This window comes from Cebus imitator, unplaced genomic scaffold (assembly GCF_001604975.1).
Source record: "Cebus imitator isolate Cc_AM_T3 unplaced genomic scaffold, Cebus_imitator-1.0 Scaffold150, whole genome shotgun sequence".
NCBI lineage: Eukaryota > Metazoa > Chordata > Mammalia > Primates > Cebidae > Cebus > Cebus imitator.
In genome coordinates, this window is record NW_016107465.1 from 1,400,541 (window position 1) to 1,420,282 (window position 19,742).

At 40.4% G+C, this 19,742-nt stretch overlaps 1 pseudogene; it reads right to left on the bottom strand.

Annotated features, from left to right (window-relative positions):
- Positions 1-6,104: 6,104 nt before the first annotated feature.
- LOC108314321 lies at positions 6,105-19,224 on the bottom strand (annotated as a pseudogene).
- Between the last annotated feature and the right edge of the window lie 518 nt (positions 19,225-19,742).

Sequence of the window (19,742 nt, forward strand, 5' to 3'; positions counted from 1 at the left end):
CCCCTTGGAGATTTGAAAAGACATTAAAAAACACACAAAAACAAAGGCAGAAGTTGATTCTCTTGTGAAGCTGGATCAAGAGAAAACTTTTGACAGAATGGAGGGTTTTGTTTAATTTAATATTATATAAACACTCAGATTCTCCTCCCAAGTCATGAGTCATACAAAAAAAAAAAGTAATACATGTTATATGGAATGCCTGCACAGCAGTCATTGTTTGTGTCCAATAGCCATTTTTCTCTACTTTCTTGTTACTAAACCCACATTTTGGTCAGAGAGGGTAAGTCCCTACCCCAGAGATCGAATCAGCCTTGGTCTATGTCAGTCATGGAGTAACCATTCTTTTGTGCCAGGTTTTCACTTTTTGGGCCACCTTTGCAGTTGGGGTGGTCATGGGACTCAGTTCTGGCCAATGACCTATTATTAGAGGTCTGATAGGAAGATCTGGGAAAGATTTTTCTGTTTTGATAAAAATGCAAACATATGCAAGAGAAAAAATTTGTTCCTCTTGCACCTTTTGCCCTATTTGGGATGCTGACTAGATGTTCATAGCTTAATTTGTGACCTTGACATGACACATGGGAAGATGAAAAGCTGATAGATGGTGGTAGATGAAGCATAATTATGAAAAAGCCTCAATTTTTGGGGAGGTTATTTTTAAGCCTGGATTTTTGAAGATATTATTCGGTTGTCAAATTACCCCCATGGTGATCATGGACAAGATGTTATAGGCTTGATGATGCATGAGGAATAGAACACAGCAATAACTAATGAGTTATGAATCTCCTTACATGATACTAGGGCAGGCCATTTTGTGCTGACATTGTCCTCTCTGTCAGCTAAGTGGTGCCAAAAGCAGTGAGCATGCAGTTCTGAACTTCCCTGACTTAGTGAATTCCTTGTGTTGACACTATTACTTGACATTAAATTTGGGCACATTCTTGGAGAACTAGGGAGGGCATCAGAGAATCACTAAATTGTATCACTAATGTCTAGTACTTTTTAAATTTTTTTTTGCCAGTTTGGTAGTAAGTGAAGGGGGTAGTAAAATAAAAGTACTTCAATTAATTCTGAATTGTTGTCATCAATGTTTGAACCTATTAGTCTTTGGAATCTTTCCTAATTCGGATATCCTGATGGTTTAAGCCTTTGACAGCTGGGTTGTCTGTTACTCGTAGCCAGAAGCATTCCTACTGAACGCCAATACAAATCCAACAAATATTGGGTAGATTGTAAAGGAGAAAAGGGCCATTTGAGGGGGATGGTCAGTGTCTGGACAGTCTCAACTTATATGCTGATAATGATGTTCAAATAAAAAATTACACAAATGAGTAAGAGTTCTGAATAATGTACAGATAGAGGAGAAGATAATGTATAGACACTGAACCCAATGCTAGCCACGTCCAAGAAGTAGAACTGGCAGAAGTTGAATAGCAGCACAAGAGAGTTGGAAGACCTGGGTTTAAAAGTTATCTCTGATACCTGCTAGTTAAGTGGGTATATCACCTCACTGAGCTCAAGGCTACTTATTTGTAAAAGTAAAGAACAACAACTTCACAGGATCATTGTGAGATAATTCGAGATGGCTTATGATAAGTTTGTGCTGCTCAGTATATGCTAGATTCTGAGTGATAAAATGTGGATAATAAGCTGTTTTCAGATTTGTGATGAATGTAGAAAATTCTTGGAGCTTTTAAAAAAGTCACTTAAACATCTTTGGAGCTATGTTTTATAGAAAAGAATTGGACTAGATGTTTTCATTTTGTTCTAGATTTACATGTCTATTTCTACATATACAGGAATAAATTAAGTAGAGAACGAGATTAGAAAACTATGAAGAGAGTGAAAGCCTACACTAGACTGGTCCTTTAAATAGGAAGAAGGCTGTAGGCAAATCCCATCTTTGTGTCCTCCTTTGAGCCCCACAGAGCAAGGCTGTGCTCCCACCTCCCATTTTTTTTTCAAAGAAGAATAACAGAGGGAATTCATAAGGTATTTGGAAGGAAGATGTATTAGTCTATTCTTGCACTGCTATAAAAACATACCCAAGACTGGGTAATTTATAGGGAGGTTTAATCGACTCACAGTTCCATAGGCTGTACAGTAAGCCTGGCTAGAGAGGCCTCAGGAAACTTACAATCATGGTGAAAGGAGAAGAGAAAGGAGGCACATCCTGCGTGGCTGGAGCAGGAGGAAGAGAGGGAGTGAAGGAGGAAGTGCTACACACTTTCAAAAGACCACATCTCGTGAGAACTCTGTCACAAAACAACTCTAGGGGAATGGTGCTAAACCATTAGAAACTACTACTATGATGCAATCACCTCCCACCAGTCCCCTCCTCCAACACGGGATTACAATTCAACATGAGATTTAGGTGGGGACACAGAGTTAAACCATATCATTCCACCCCAGCCCCTCCCAAATCTCATACCATTCTTACATTTCAAAACACAGTCCTGCCTTCCCAACAGTCCCCCAAAGTCTTAAGTCATTCCAGCATTAACTCAAAAGTCCAAGTCTCATCTGAGACAAGGCAAGTTCCTTCCACAGATGAGCCTGTAAAATAAAAAACAAGTTAGTTACATCTAAGATACAATGGGGCAGGGGGTGTAGGTATTGGGTAAATACTCCCTTTCCAAAAGGGAGAAATTGGCCAAAACAAAGCTACAGGCCCCAGGTAAGTCCCAAACTTATCAGGGCAGCCACTAAATCTTAAAACTTCTAAATAATCTCCTTTGATTTCATGTCTCATATTCAGGGCACATTGATGCAAGGGGTGGGCTCCCAAGGTCTTGGAAAGCTCCACCCTTATGGTTCTGCAGGGTATGGCCCCTGTGCCTGCAGCTTTTCCAGATGCATGGTACAAGCTGTTGGTGGATCTGTTATTCTGGGGTCGGGAGGATGATGGCCCTCTTCTCACAGCTTCACTAGGTAATGGCCCAGTGGGGAACCTATGTGGGGGCTCCAAACCTGCATTTCTCCTCTGTACTGCCTTAATAGAGATTCTCCATGAGAGTTCTACCCTTGGAGCAGACTCCTCCCATCCAAGCTTAGGGGCATCTAGACGTTTCCATACATCCTCTGAGATCTAGGCAGAGGCTCCCAAGCCTCAACTGTTGCCCTCTGTGCACCTGCAGGCTTAACACCACAGGGATGCCTTGGTGGCTTGTGGCTTGCACCATCTGGAGCAGCAGCCTGAGGCATGTCTGGGGACCTTTTAGCCATGGGTGGAGCTGAAGTGGCTGGGACTGCAAGGAGCAGTGTCCTGAGGTCGCACAGGGTAGTGGGGCCCTGGGCCTGGCTCAGGAAACCATTGTTCCCTCCTAGGTCCTGTGATGGGAGGGGCATCTGTGAAGGTCTCTGATACGGCTTCAAGGCATTTTCACTGTTGTTTTGGCTATTAACATTCAGTTCCTCTTTACTTATGTGGATTTCCATAGCTTACTTAAATTCCTCCCCAGAAAATGGGTTTTTCTTTTCTACCACATGGCCAGGCTGCAAATTTTCCAAGCTTTTGTGTTCTGCTTCCCTTTTAAATATAAGGTCCAATTTCAGGTCATTTCAGGTTTATGCAGATGAGCATAGGCTTTTAGATGCAGCCAGGCCGCATCTTGAATGCTTTGCTGCTTAGAAATTTCTTCAGTCAGATACTTCAAATCATCTCTCTCAAGTTCAAAGTTCCCTAGAGCAGAGGCTGCCTGTCTCTTTGCTAAAGCACAGCAAGAATGGCCTTTATTCTAGTTCTCAATAAGTTTCTTGTCTCCATTGGATACCCTCTCAGCCTGGATTTCACTGTCCATGTTACTATCAATATTTTGGTCACAACCATTCAACAAGTCTCTAGGAATTTCTAAACTTTCCCTCATCTTCCTGTCTTCTTCTGAGCCCTCCAAACTCTTCCAACCTCTGCCCATTACCCAGTTCCAAAGTCACTTCCACGTTTTCATGTATCTTTAGAGCATTGCCCTACTCCCAGTACCAATTTTCTGTATTAGTTTATTCTTGCACTGTTATAAAGAATGACTTGAGACTGGTAATTTATAAAGAAAAGGGACTAAATTGTGCTCACACTTGTGCAGGCTGTACGGGCTTCTGCCTCTGGGGAGGTCTCGAAGCCTGCAATCATGGCAGAAAGTGAAGCAGAAGCAGGCACATATTCACATAGCTGGAAGGAAAGAGGGAAAGTGAAGGCAGAGGTGCCATACACTTTGAAACAACCTGATCTCAGTGAGAACTCTATCGCGAAACAGCACTAGAGGGATAGTGCTAAACCATTAGAAACCACACCCACGATTCAACCACTGTCCACCAGGCCCTTCCTCCAACACTAGGGATTACAATTCAACATGAGATTTGGGTGGGGACACAGAGCCAAACTATATAGGAAGAATTGGGGTAGTGGTTCATACTTTAAGTCTTGTGCTTGGAGATAATAAGGTCTCCCTCACATCTAGTCCATGCATTTAATTATAGACACAGCAGTCTCACCAGCAGACAAAGAGGAACTGAGATGCAGTTTGAAGTCTCTTCTGGGTCATGATGCTATCAAGTGTTATGATCCTGTATGTGGCTATTTTGATACCTGTAATATAGATTCCACCAGGTGTAGTGGGAACTAGTAGAAACCTTAGGGAAATGAGGTGAGCAAGGTAAATTGCAATGTAAAAACACATCTAGGCCAATTTTTGATGAGGACGTGGTTGGAAGTGTGAGGAATGGAAAGAACAGAGCAATATTGTGGCCCCGGAGTGGGGGGCAATGGGAAATAATGAGAAGTAGGGTTGGGGGGAATTTTATGAATCTTTATGGAGATGAGTGGCTAGTATAAATAATGTGCATGAATAATTTTACTCCAAATTATGAAAACATACATATTCTTTTTCAATAATAAAAATGTTTATTAAAATAACCTTTGTATAAAAGTATTACAGATCAAAAGCTGTATTTGTACTTATGGATTTAAGGTCCAATTATGCGTCAAACACTGAATGGGCCCAGCAAGTAAACTGGAGATGCAAACACTTAGATTCTGCCTCTACTAAACAGCTTGACTAATGCAAAAGAGGAGGGAGAGCAGCAACACAGGAAATCTGCCCAGAAACTAATCTGGCAGAGATGTCAAGTTAACAAACTGTTGAAAGTTACAAATCTCCAAAAAGGCACTTCTTTCTCATGATAAAACTGCTTAAAACCTAAACATGAACCCCATGCCTAGCTTATTTCTTCAACAAATGCAAAGAGCTATAGACTATTAACACCAAGTTTCCACACAAAATGGCCCAACAATTTACTCGAAATACCTTACTTATGAACTGAAATAAACTTTATACTAAAAATTCAAGTCAGCCTACTCCTGAAGTTTCACCATTGTAATTTCAGAGATGTGTTTTCTATCATAATTTTACATATAACATTGCCCACAAAGCTTTGGATCATAATTGTGTAAGCTGGATACACCATTTAAGCTTAGGGCAGAAGAAATTAGCAGCAACTAAATCTCAACTGTGACAACTTATACAATAAATGCAATGTATGGAATATTCTCATGAGAGGCATCTGAAGTAATATGCTCCACTCTGCAACAATTACCTGATTTTTCCACTTAGTCTTAAGACTTTTGTGCCTTGATTCTGTTAAAAATGTCAACTAGTATGAACACTAAATCACACCCATTGTTTTTGAGCAAACAAGTTCTCTGAAATTTAATAGATCTAGTTAATATTGCTACTGAATTTCTAAAAGCTTGGGTTTAAGCATGGATTCCAGGGCTATTTCAACACCAACAGAATCATATATGCTTCCTTAAAATTGGCATTTAAAAATAATTCAGAAACTAAGCAGTGGGAGAGCACCACTAGGGGTATGGTAGGACATGAGGGTTGGTGGGGAACGGAGAAGAAACTGCACAGAACAAAGTATAACTAGCGAAATACTTTCCGTGATATTACAAAAACACATGCGTCTAGTTAGATTAACTTGATTGGCATTTCTTATACAATAGACTGATCACTGAGATTCTTAACTCGGGTTTCAATCAATGACAAAATAAAAAATGTTAACGAGAGATTTGAGGAATGGATGGCAGGCTGTGAATTTTGCAGATATTATGCTTGCATTTCAAATTCCTCTTTCAGACTTTCCAAGTAAGCATGCACATTCCCAGGGCCAGGATATTTGGCAAAATACACCAGGATCGTGTATCTCAGTTGCACATCGTCCATCCTGCTGCTGGCAGAAACTGCAGCTGCAGATTCCTCAGCAAAGTGGGCAGTGCCACTAAAGCATCCCTGACCTCTTCAGCGTAAGGATTTCTAAGGCAGGAGCTGCAGAACTGGCCTTGAACGCCCTAGCAGTCTGGGTTTCTGCAGTTTGTTTTGGTGTCAATAATTTTCTGACAGCATTGATAACAAGCAGAGCCCAGGGAATCCTTATATATCTTCTTTGGAGAATTACTGCAGATGGTCTCCCACTCTTCCTCTGTCATTTCTTCCACTGGGTGAATTATATGCAGAAGGGTCATGGATAAGTTGCAGTGATGAATTCTGGGCATGCCATCTTTGTTCACGTAGCCATCCACGGTCTTGCTCTTTCTCACCAACTGTGTCCTTATCCTCTTCCTCTTCTTCCTCGTCCTCTGTGAATAGAGCACCAAGGGACCTGGTAAGAAGAGGAGCTCTCTGATCAGGGTTTTCCTGGAAGCAACACCTGGAAATGTATGCCTTGGGGGTGTCCTTGATTGGGAGTTGGAGCCTGGGAGGGAACGTCTTCTAAGGAACAAACCCGGGAAGCTTTCTAATTCTGACATGCGTTTTCCAGACATTGCTATGTTTTGCTTTATATCGAAAGATTTTTTTTTTCCAAAAAACTCATGCCCCCTTTATCTTTGGAATCGGAACTGGAATTGGTCACAGGATTCTGAGGTTTGGGGAGGGAGGCTCTGCTTTTTTGCTGGCTGTTTCCCTAGTATTTCATGCTGGAAGCTTCATTGCCACCCCGAGAGGTCGAGTGTCTGCACTGGGTGCGGGTCCTACGGCCCTCCCAAACTGACTGGGAAGCCTCATGTTTGCAAAATTATCGGCAGCAATGCCATCACAACTGTCATCAGAGCATGACTAGGTTTCCATGGAAATCAATTTAACATATCTGAAGTTGTCTAAGTTCTTTAATCAGATCCTTTCGCAGCACGTGGTGAGCATTCATGCTGGCGGTGGGTGTCCAGTCTGGCTTGGAGTGCAGAGCCATTTTCTTATGCTTGACATTTATTTCTCCAAAATAAGTGATGAACACAGAATATTCTCAGCATTGTGGATTCACCATTAACTCTGTATTCTACTTCAACCCCAGACTTGCTCAGTTACCAAGTCCACACCCCTCTTTGGGTGCACCGGCTGGAATTCCTTACCACGTGGTCCTAGATTAAACCACCACCCTCTGCCCTCTGATTTATGCTGGAAGTCATTGAACTAATCTCCCTGAGCCGGGTCCCCACACCCTTAATATCTGGTTTCATAATACTGTTAATTAGTGCAAGCGTTGCTCTGAATATACCACAAATATTAATTCACTTAATCCTCCAAAAATTTAGTAGCTTGGTGAGGCGAGAACTGTTATTATTCCCATTCTGCAGTTGAGGACACAGGTTAAGGGACTCACCCAGGGTCACAGAGTGAGAAAGTGGTGGAGCCAGAATTCAGAGAGTCTGCTTGGCTCCAAAGCTCATGCTGTTAACTGCCATGCTATGTTGGATCTCCTTTTCTGAAATACTCTTTTTCATGATGTTTCTTTCCTGCTTCAAACCTATAATGGCTTGCTTGCTTTTAGGGAGAATTGCAGGCTCTGGTCTGATGGAAAGCTGTCCATTAAGCGATCCCACCAATCCAGCTTTGCCTTTCATGCTTCTTATTGGGGCCCCTCTCCTATCACCCAACTCATCTCCTCCCACAGATCTTCCCCAATGCTGGAAGCTGTGCCTTCATCACCATTCCCAGTTTCTCTTTGCAGGGCTCTGCTGGGGCCACCTTGCAGTAATTTTTTCTTTCTCTGAATTCCTGCAAAATTTGAGGTGTATGTTTGCTAATGTAATAATGAATTAAAATGTGCTTTGGGCTTTTTTTCTTTTTTTGGAAAGCTGTTTTAAAGACTATTAACTGGCTTTTTAAGTCTTATTAACTGGCTCTAAAAGTTCTTTAAGGCAAGAGCCGGATAGTCTAAATAAATCTAAATTTTTCTTATCTCTAACATGACAATTCCTAAACCATTTTCTGGTTCTGTAGTTTTGTCATGTTTCTGGCTGTGTTAGAACATGCAGCAAAGTTCTGGGAAGAGATAGATGCTTAATAAATATCAGTAGGTTTGACTCATACTGAAATCCTGCTGAAATAAACCAAAGATGAGATTTTCTGCCATTTGATTAAGGATTTTGGAAGTGTAGAGTCATTGTAGGGTTTCAGCTCCTATTTTCCTTCATGCAGAAATGAAAGATAAATTGACTCAGCACAGTCATTTTTATCCGTCACTCAGCATCCCTTTGTAGCTTCAACAGCTTTGTCAACAGCGCAGGGGAGAAGGACTCTAACGAGTTCTTTGACCAGTGAAGGTCTTTATTACAACAGGAAGGTGCATCAGACTTAAGGCAGCCCAATCCCAGGAGGTGACCTGGAAAAATGGATAGGATTCAGTCGGTGGGCTGGCCATGAGCTGAGCCTATTTGATTGGCTGCCTCCAGAATTAGATTATTGGATGAGTAGGAGAGAGGCCAATGGGAAACAAATAAGGAATGCAAGAGAGATGCCATTTTGAGGTAGACCCAGAGGTAGAGGGAGACAGGGAAAGAAAGATTGAGAACAGGGAGGATAGCCATTCTGAGAGCTACATTCACTGTAGCTTTTATTCCAGTTCTGGTCCTTGCATTTTCTTTGGATATACATACTTCTTATCATTAAATTCATATAATTAGCCTTATGATAGGTTATCTGCCAGCACAAACAGCACTTTGCATTAAAAACAAAGTCATCTTTCCCTTAGAGATACCTGTTCAGCATCTTGTATCTTCAATTAATTGTAGTTCAAGGAGAGAAAATTTTACTAGATGTTTTCTTTTTCTTTTAAACTTGAGTATTTTAGGATAAGACTTCAAAGAATCTTACAGAAGGAAAGATACCGCAACTCATGCATTATAAAGAAAAAAGGATTTTTTTTTAAACAGTATCTTATGCAATTAGGAGCCAAGTGAACTTAATTACCATGTGAATAATTCAGAGAGGCAAATTAATTGTAATAAAAACAATTTTGGTCTATGGTGGACCTTTATATTTATGCAACTCAAGTTAAATGTGACATGATCCTGGGACAGTTAAGGTTCTGAAATCTGGTTGTTCCATTCTGCAAATATTTATTGATCACTTTCTGTGTGTCTTTACCCTAAATTACCCTAAAGTATTTTGGAAATGTAGTGTTCTTATTGCCTTGCTTCTGTTCACCTGTTTCCACTGGGGCAGGCCTATGAGCCTGCCTTTCAACATGTGCTTTTCCTTCATCCTATTCATATTCCCTGCAAGCCTTCCAGTCTCCACACCAGGTGACAGAAGAAAGAAGCATCAAGATGGCAGGAATATTGACTTGTCAGTTTCAGGCAGGGTTGAAGCTGCATGGCAGTGCGCCAGTGAATTGAATTCAATAGTATCTATGGTGGGGGTTTCTTTGTAATAGGCCTCATGCCAGAGACTTCAAGGAATTCAAAGAAACTAGAACACTACAGTGTTTTCAAATAATATCTTACCAAATGGTCTTCCCTTCGTTGGACCACAGGTCTGCTCACAAATCATTGGAATTCTAAACACAGGACATGTGCTTTAACAATGGCCCAAAGAGAGGCAAGAGGACAAATGAGGAGCAGGCATGGAAAAGGATCCTTGAAGGTAAAAAAAAAAAAAAAAAAAATTCAGGTTGATCTCTGAGTCAAAAGGGCAGACTCTTCAAATTCAGGGTCAAGTCAGGTAGGAGGATGTACACAAGGGAAAACAGGGTAAGTGTCTGGAGGCAGAGAAGTATAAGCACAAATAAGCAAATGTGTGTGTTGTAAAATTTGAAGATCTTTGGATGGGCAGACACAGCACACTGATACATGATGAGAGGCAGAATTCTTGGTTGCTTACAGCTCGAAGTTAGAGGAGGCTGCCACACAGGCCCATGCACAGGGTTATACTAGGGGACAGGATAACAGCAAGCAGAAGCTACAAACAGTAGCTTATGTCCGGCAAATGGGGTGAGGGTAGTTAGGTTTAAGGGGATTTCTAGAGATTGGCTAATTTGAATAATTAATTACACAGCTCTGGAACATAGAGGCTGTCCCCAGTTGTTTAGTACCTGGTCCAGGAGTATGAATGCTCCTTAAATGGGGGGACTTTGCAGGATTATTCTTTGTGGTTTCAAAAAGCAGGAACCTGATAAGAAGAGTGTTTGTTTGTTTTGTTTGTTCTCGTTTTGTTGTTGTTGTTGGGGAAGAGGAGGCTTAGCAAATTGCCCTCAAAAAGGAATTGAGAATTTCTAGCCATGACCTTAAAACTGGGTCAAGACAACCCTTGTGAAATATTACATTTCAGAGTATGTAAGTGTACTGTATTTAGCTTGGAGGTGGATAGGTAGGAAGGCATGGGTTAGGGCATTAGGTTATAAAATAAGGTTGAAACCAGATCTTGTGGAGCTCTGGATCTCCTGGCAATAAGTGCTGCACCCACAGTAGTAGAAAAATGCCATCTTTTGAAGAAACAAAGATATCATGAGGAGTATATAAATAAAGAGATGTGCTATATTTACCAATAATTTCTCATAACATTTACCTTAATAATGAGTAAATTAGGGATGCAAACATTATATGGGATTCTCTTAACCCCAGAGAACATTATTTGATCAATGAAGACAGAAAATGTTAAAGCAATACTGTAACAAATTGCAGATGTTATGACTACTATATACTTGTGTTGAGATACAGTTAGAAGGAGAGAAATTCTTATCTGAGAGTCTCACAACTTATTTCTGAATGTGGAAATCATATTTACGAAATGGAAAAACTGTTCACTTAATTTTGGTGGTCCTATTTGAAAATCAGCATGTTAAAGTCCATTGAGCATCCACATTTCCAGATAAAGTTGTGAAATAATTCTCATAAAGGCAAAAGAAAGTTCTGGAAAATCTGGAAGGTATTGATTAATGCTAATATTCTAAGAAGATGATATGCAAATTTTAGTGCAACTAAAGTGTATGTCAAAGGCAGAATGATGCACCATCCAAATATCTCCGTTCTGGACCAACATATGCTCATTCCCTCAACTGCTGTAGATGACTTAGAAGTGAGTCTCTCTCAAGGACTTGTCCTTGGCCTAAGGGAGCTGCCTCAACCAATGTTAGATCCCTGTCCAGAGGCAATTCCCATCCAATGACTGGTTGCTGCTTGTCCCCTCTGCCTAATTTGGGTATATAATGGCCAATATTATGGGTCAAGTTGACTGGGTCACAGGGTGATGAGGTATTGGATTAAGCATTTTCTTTTCTGGGTGTGTAAGGGAGGGTGTTTCAGGATAAAGAATAGCATTTAAATGTGTGGACCCAGTAAAATAGATTGTCCTTTCCAATATGCGTGGGCACTAATCCAATCCATTGAGAACCTGAGTAGAACAAAAAGGTGGAGGAGGGAAGAATTCTCTTTCTCTGTGCCCAACTGCTTTTAACTGGGGCACATCTTCTCCTGCTCTAAGATGAGAACTTACACCATCAGCTCTCCATTCTCAAGCCTTCAGACAAGGACCATGAAACTGCGTTTGAAAAATTACATCAGTGAGAAAACAGCGAAAGAGATCTGATCTAACCAACCCCAATCTTGCTTTTTACCTCCAGTTTGCCCTAATCATTCTTGGGCTTAGGCCAAGCTAAATTTAGGAGACATTTACTTTATAGTTTAAGTGGTAATAGCCCCTCCCCAAAACTAAACTGTGTTTGTAAAGCTAGTGAAAGACCACCAAGTTAAGGGGAGGTGAAGAGCCTGAATCCTGCTAAGGTGTAGACATAAATAAATGATGATCAACCATCATTGTGGAGGTTGCACGATATACAACTTCCCCAAGTATTCCTGCAGATAATAATATTACTATTGTAGAATCTAAAATTGGCCTTTTGAGATGTCCTTTCAGGTTTTTGCATTTTTGATAATGATGGCTCCATGCAGACCAGCCAACAAGTCTTGTGGCCCCATTCAGAAGAGGACCAATTTCCACTCCCCCATTCCTTTGTCCACCAAACTATCCTTGAAAAACTCTAGACTCTGAATTTTTGGGAAGACTGATTTGAGTAATAACTCAGTGTCTACCATGTGGCAGGGCTGGCCCCATGTCAGTTAAACTCTTTCTTTATTGCAGTGCTATGATCTCAGTGAATTGGTTTACTTTGTGCAATGGGCGGGAAGAACTGGGTATTGTGGCATTGGCTCTTCTGAATTTCCAGCTTGCAGGTGGTAGACTGCATGATTTTTCAGCCTCCGTAGTCACATAAGACAATTCCTGTAATAAAACCAACTCTCTCTCTCTCTGTATTTTTTTTTCCTGCTTCCAGTGCTCCTGGTGAATGGTCTGAAACCTCTGTTGATTTCATCCCACCCCCTGCCTCTTTCTGCTTTTTTTCCTGTGTTCGGTCCTGCCTCCCTCACTTTTCTTAGGTCAGAAGTCCCCAGAGCACCCCTCAGCGAACTCTGCACTGTAATCTCCATATTTTACAGTTTATTTCACAGGGAATTCAACCTGTGGCATTATGTATCAATAGAATGACTAATTTCAGAAAGAATGAATGCCTTCTATAGGACTGAGTCTCCTTTTATTCCAAATTGAAAGATGAGTCAAGAAAGGAAGAACATGTATAAGTTTTTCAAAATTTTGTCTATCCTTTAAAATAGAAAAGTTCCAATGGTATTTGAATTGCTGTGGATCATAGAAAAGGAACAAAAGCTTTCTGACTCTATAATGTCAGCATAGCTTTAATACTAAAAGTTGATCAGTATATTACGAAGAAAAGACAAAAATAGTTTTCTATGTGAATATAGTCACAAAAATTCTGTATAGTGTATAGCCACCAATTCCAGCTGTGTAGTAAGAGAACAGTGTAACATGACCTAGTAGACTTTATTCTAAGACCGTAAGGATGATTCGATATTAGGAGTCTATCAATGTAATTTATTACCTCAACAAATTAAATTTTAAAAGCTGATGATTATATCAATAGATGCCTAAAAGGCATCATAAAATTCAAAAGTTATATCTAATAAAAATTCCAAGTAATTCAGAAATAAAGAACTATTTATATGTGATAAATTCGATAATAAACATGATTTAAAAAACTATGAAATGCTGGAGCTATTTCCATTAAAATGAGAGCTGATTTCTTATTAAACTTAATGTGTAGTGACATTGACCACACCTTTGAACCCCCACTGGTCTAGGACATCCTCCCAGTGTAGCAAGTACAAGAATGAATTTAAACATCCTTGCCTCATTTGATTGTGACCTCCTAGAGGTAGGTATATGCCTTACAAATTTTTGTATCCTTAGTTTCTGACACAGTTTCTGGCAGAAAAATTCCTTGAAGATGTGAACAATTTAATATCTAGAAAGTACAAAAGAAAGTACAATGGAGTTTTGTACTTTAGAAGAGGCCATTTTTACTTTCTCACAAGAGGATTGTGTCACTTTGATTTACATATGAGATGCTGAGCATAATTTGCAAAGACTATTTCCAAAAATGCAATGAAAAATTATAACTGCATTGGGGTTCAAAGAGTGGTGAGCCCAAACATTTTCATTTTTTAAATTATGTTGTGTTTTCTTGAGATTTAAAAATCTGTTTCATTATGATAATTTTTAAGGCTTTTATAATTTTCCTAGGTTTATCCATTATGTTTAGACATTGAGCTGTGAATTGCTTAGAAATAAAGTAATGTAAGTTACTTTGCTTAACACCTTAGAAACTATGAGATTAAAAACCAACAAACAAGGCGGGGTGGGGTGGCTCATGCCTGTAATCCCAGCACTTTGGGAGGCCGAGGTGGGTGGATCACCTGAGATGAGGAGTTTGAGACCAGCCTGACTAACATGGTGAAACCCTATGTCTACTAATAACACAAAAATTCGCTGGGTGTGGTGGCAGGTGCCTGTAATCCCATCTACTCGGGAGGCTGAGGCAGGAGAATCACTTGAACCCAGGAGGTGGAACTTGCAATAAGCCAAGATCATGCTGCTGCACTCCAACCTGGGTGACAGAGACTCTGTCTCAGAAAACAAAACAGAAGCAAACAAAGGGCAACTCAAAAATGACTTGAGAAATACTTCTCTAAAAGGAATTTTAGTTTCATTTCATTCTCACATTCTAAAACTAAAATTTCTTCAAATATGTTTTTCTTTCAAAATTGCTGTTTAAATATGAGGATATCCATACATTTAACTTCTCCGGAGTCCTGAGTCATTTCACTTGGTACCAATAGGCCCAGTTTCTCTGCCTGCACCTGGATGCTACCTCATCAGAAGGATCGTCCTGCTGCTTTGCCTTTCTCTCAAGAGACTACAGATTTATTACCCATGGAACACAGAGGGTAGATGTTCTGGATTCTACCCAGAAAGGGTTGCCCACCCATGAGGAAACCCACTTACTTATTTAACAAGTGTTTATGAAGCTCATAAGCTAGGGTGAGTACAGAGCGAAAGGACATAGACCCCATGTGGGAATTTGTAGTATGGCACCGTTTTCCTTGTTCCTTTTCTCCATTCTTTTCATTCTTACACTGTGTGTTTCTCAAGGATGTCCTTTGGGGGTATCAAGGAAACAAAAAGCCATGTTCTTACATACAACCAATCTAATTAAGGGGTGATTTAAAGAAGTAAACATTTTCTTTGATTTTGCCCTCTCTTATCTACTTACCTACCTACCTATCTACCTAGGTATTGCATCTATTGTATGTGTGTATATATGTATCTATTATCACTTACCTACCTACCTACTTACCTAACATATCTATTGCATCTATCTATCTATCTCTCTCTATCATCTACCTACCTACTTACTACCTATTATATCTATTGTCTATCTATTTTTGGTCTGGCTAGCCGTTATACACACACACACACACACACACACACACACACACACACACATTGTGTTTTAGGTTTTGGGGTACATGTGAAGAATGTGAAGGATTATTGCATAGGTACATATATGGCAATGTGGTTTGCTGCCTTCCTCCCCATCACCTATATCTGGCATTTCTCCCCTTTGTTATCCCTCCCCAACTCCCCCTCCCCTAGTTACCCCCGCAACAGACCTCAGTGTGTGATGCTCCCCTCCCTGTGTACATGTGTTCTCATTGTTCAATACCTGCCTGTGAGTGGGAACATGTGATGTTTGATTTTCTGTTCTTGGGTCAGTTTGCTGAGAATGATGGTTTCCAGGTTCATCCATGTCCCTACCAAGGACACGAACTCATCGTTTTTGATGGCTGCGTAATACTCCATGGTGTGTATATGCCCCATTTTCCCTGTCCAGTCTATATTTTACAAAGCCATTTGGAAGGGCTTTGGGCTTTCACAGGCCATGGAATTGGCAGCAGGGGAGGGGAGTGGTGGTGGATGGCAGCAGTTTCACTTATGGCTCGAGGGCAAGGGAGGTTTCTAAATGATGCCCGACTTACAGAAAAGAAGGATTGAGAATTGAGAATTGTCTGTGAGATTTAGCCACAGGATGGTGCTACTAATTCTGGAGAGAGCAGTTTAAGAAAGTGATGTGGGCAGAGGAATAAGGCAGTGCATCCATTCAGAAGTGAATGGATGAGTTTAATGAAAATATTTAAGGAAGTTTGGCTTGGAAAGGCTGGAAAGATAGGAAAAGGGAGGGAGGATAGCTGAGGTGGGGAGGCCAGTATAAGCAGGATTGTTTTATGATGAGAGACATTTGAGCAAGTTTCAATGTTGGTGAGAAGGAAGCTTATCTCAGAGGCTGCCCATTCACCCAGGGTAGTGTAATTATTATCTCTTGAAATAAAGGCAATACTTGCTTATCATCAAATTTGCCTTCCTGGTTCTTTAATCTATGTTCTTGTTGTTACTTAAAGAATACAGTCAAGATATAAAAAGCATAGCCTGTTGAGAGGTTTAAATTTGAATCTTGTGCTTTAAAGAGGAGTATTAGATTGCTGTGTTTATGAACTGAAACCTAATCTGTGTTACATAGTCCCTCATATTCTTGAATGGAGAGAAACATCTCACTGGCATATCATCACTCTTCAATAGCTGCAGGTGTCATAAAAAATTGAGATAATTACCCTTAACAGGAATAAATGAATTTTGAGTGCATAGGCTCCCACCTCTTAAAGCAGAGCAAAAGAGGTTAACAAGGCAGGGTGACTCCTGGCTGGAGGAGCACACATAAGTCATTCTTAATTGGAGGTTTCACCTTTGTTCCCCTGAGTAGCTGCCAAAGAACTTTCTACCTGTGACTTGAGATAAATGATCAAGTCAGGGTAATGTTTGCATCTCTAAGATGAACTGCTGAGCTATTCCTTTGAAATCCTAAAAGGGATGGTGGTGATTAAAGATACATTTTTTTTTTTTTTTTACAACTTAGTGAAAAAGAGTTAAGATGTCCTGAAGGAAGAGGCAAGACTCAGGGAAGTTGACACTGACACCTGTGGTTCTGGGAAGCTGTGTTTGCTTTGCTTTTCTTATTAATGCCAGAGAGAGGCTGATTTGGAAGACACATCATAAGGAGAAGTGTAGACTATGAATCAGAGCATCAATTCTGTTCTGGAAAGAACAAGAAAGGGAAACCTGGAAAGTCATATGAGTACACTCACTGTCTTCCAGAACAATCTCGTCCGCGCCTCATGGACTAATGTCCATGCTTTTTTGTGGCTCTGATCTCAGTAGCTGTATGTTGAACATGATCATATGACATCATAGAAACAGCTTTCTGCAGAGAGTCTGGGTCTGAAGTTACGGGTCTAGCCTATTCACATCTCTGCCACTCATTTGTTGAATCTGGGCAAGACTTGACTGTTCAGAACCTCCTTTTCCTCTGTATCTAAAATGGTAGAAATCACATGACCACTGGGATTTCTGTCCATGCTAGGATTCTGAGCGTCTAGAAAGAGGAACAAAGGAACGTGTGTTTATGCATAAAAAAGAAAATAGCTTCTTGTGTATTTTGCTTTGGGAATTATATGTGCTATTTGATTATATGGGAAGAGGAAGAATGGGTGTGAATCCCAGACATCGTGGGTTGGCATATTCAGGTAATATTCTTACATAAAAATTTGGATAAACACTTACTATACACTTGCTTTCACCCCAAATATTTGGTTTTCAATTTCTTAATCTTCTGGAATGTTGGAAATTACTTTTGGCATTTTTATCATTCCTGGGGTACAACTTTATGCTATTTGAAATGAAAATAGTTCCAGCCTCAAAATAACACAGTTCCTGCTAATCAACTCAAAGTCTTCCAAGTCACACAGACTATCAGAAGCCAGAACCCATTTTTCTGGACAGGGATTGCATTTGTTCAGTCGATGAGATTAAGATCAAACTTGGATATCACTATACAGGTCCTAGTCTTTGGAAAACACACACAGAATACCCTGATGGCATGAGATGTTTTCTGAATAGCAAACCCTATCAACATTTTCTTAGGAAGCACATTTTGTTCTGTGAATAAATTAGGTAGGTCATAGGTATATTTCCATAAACTTATTTTTTTCTTTGAATTCTCATGCTTAGTGTGGAGCATCGTACATATTTGGCATTTAAAAATGTTTGTTGAATACATGAATGAATGCATACGTAGATGGCATTTGAAAGAGACTGAGATCTATCATCAGAAATTTTTCTAATTAAAATTTAATCATTGCTATCAATTTTGATCTATTATGTATATAAAAGGATTGACAGTTAATGAATTTCTGAGTAGATTCTTCTGAATTTGTCTTGAGATACAGCCTTATTAACTTTGAAAGTCATCCATCTTGCTTAAAAAAAAAATCAAGAAATAAGAGAACCAGGCTGGCTGGTTATCCAGCTGTCTATGGTTCCGTCAAGGAATGGCTTCCCAAATGAGGCAGAATGTAGCTGAGAGGTGTCTGTTCATCAAAACCTTCTTGAGTCCATGATGATTATATTTGAATTGTGGACACACTTCTATTTGAAGAGAGATCTGGAATAGAAAAGGGTTGATTAAAGAAAGGTATGATCACTTTCGACACTGAGAGGACCCTCACTGAGATGAGTAGGAATGTGCTAACTATTCATTTATTATTCTGGCCCAGGATTAAAACTGTGAGTAGAGACATTCCTATTTCTCTCCTGTGGGCTGCAACTTGACAATATTTAATTCGGGTAAACTGATTTCCTTTTTGGTTAAGACGGTTTTTCCTGGCAGTGTTGCCTGTGGGAATCAAGATCCACCATTCAGGGCTCATGTGGAGACTTCCTCTTATCATTATGTCTGCTCATGAATCTGGTAATGTGTACGCTACAAAAGACTACTAAGCTGGGACCAAATGCCCAACTGGTCTCTTTACATCTTGCCAGCTGACATTTGTAGGCTGAAAGATCATTCCATGTCTGTTTGATCCACATGTTTATTAGAGGAGCAAGGGTGCTAGTTTTTTTTCAAGAAAATAATTGTGGAACACCAGGACTGATCAACCAATCCAACATCTTTATTTTATGATGAGACACTGAGGCCTGGAGAGGTAAAGTTACTTGGCCAAGGACACTATGAGGTAGAACTAGAATTCAGGTCTCCCTGATACTTTTGAAACAGCTTATGTTGCCTCATTTTAGAAAATTCCATACAATTTTCTATACAAGTTCTACTTGTATAGAAAAGTATAGAACTTGGGAAAAGTTCGATATATGTATTGAGGCTTCACTTGAGGGTAGAAGATAGTATTTTGAAGAGCTCCCAATGTGTAACTATTCCTACTTTAAGATTTCTAGTAATAAGCTCAGGACACTTTCTTTCTTAGAATCTGACCCTAGGTCTTAAATGCAACAACTCATCCATATATCACTAGGACAGAAACAAACCTCGCCACTCCCCGCCAGATTCTGAAGCATACAGACTTACAAGTCTGCAAATAAACTTCAGGGCATCAAACCAGTTTGCATCATATTTGATTCTCAACCAGCTGATCATGATCTTGGTGAGAGGTGAAAAGCTTTGGCTTCAGAGCAGGCCGTCACATGCTGGGTCTCAAACACTAGGACTGCAGGACTATTGGCTATTAGCATGAACACCGATACTAGGACTGGATGACTGTGGGCTGTTAGTGTGATCACCAGAACTAGGACTGGATGACAGTGGGCTGTTAGTGTGAACACCCACACTAGGACTGGATGACTGTGGGCTGTTAGTGTGAACACCCACACTAGGACTGGATGACTGTGGGCTGTTCGTGTGAACACCCACACTAGGACTGGAGGATTGTGGGCTGTTAGTGTGATCACCTGTACTAGGACTGGATGACTGTGGACTGTTTGTGTGAACACCCACACAAGGACTGGAGGACTGTGGGCTGTTAGTATGAACACCCACACTAAGACTGGAGGACTGTGAGCTGTTAGTGTGCTCACCTGAACTAGGACTGGAGGACTGTGGGCTGTTAGTGTGAAGACCCACACTAGGACTGGAGGACTGTGGGCTGTTAGTGTGAA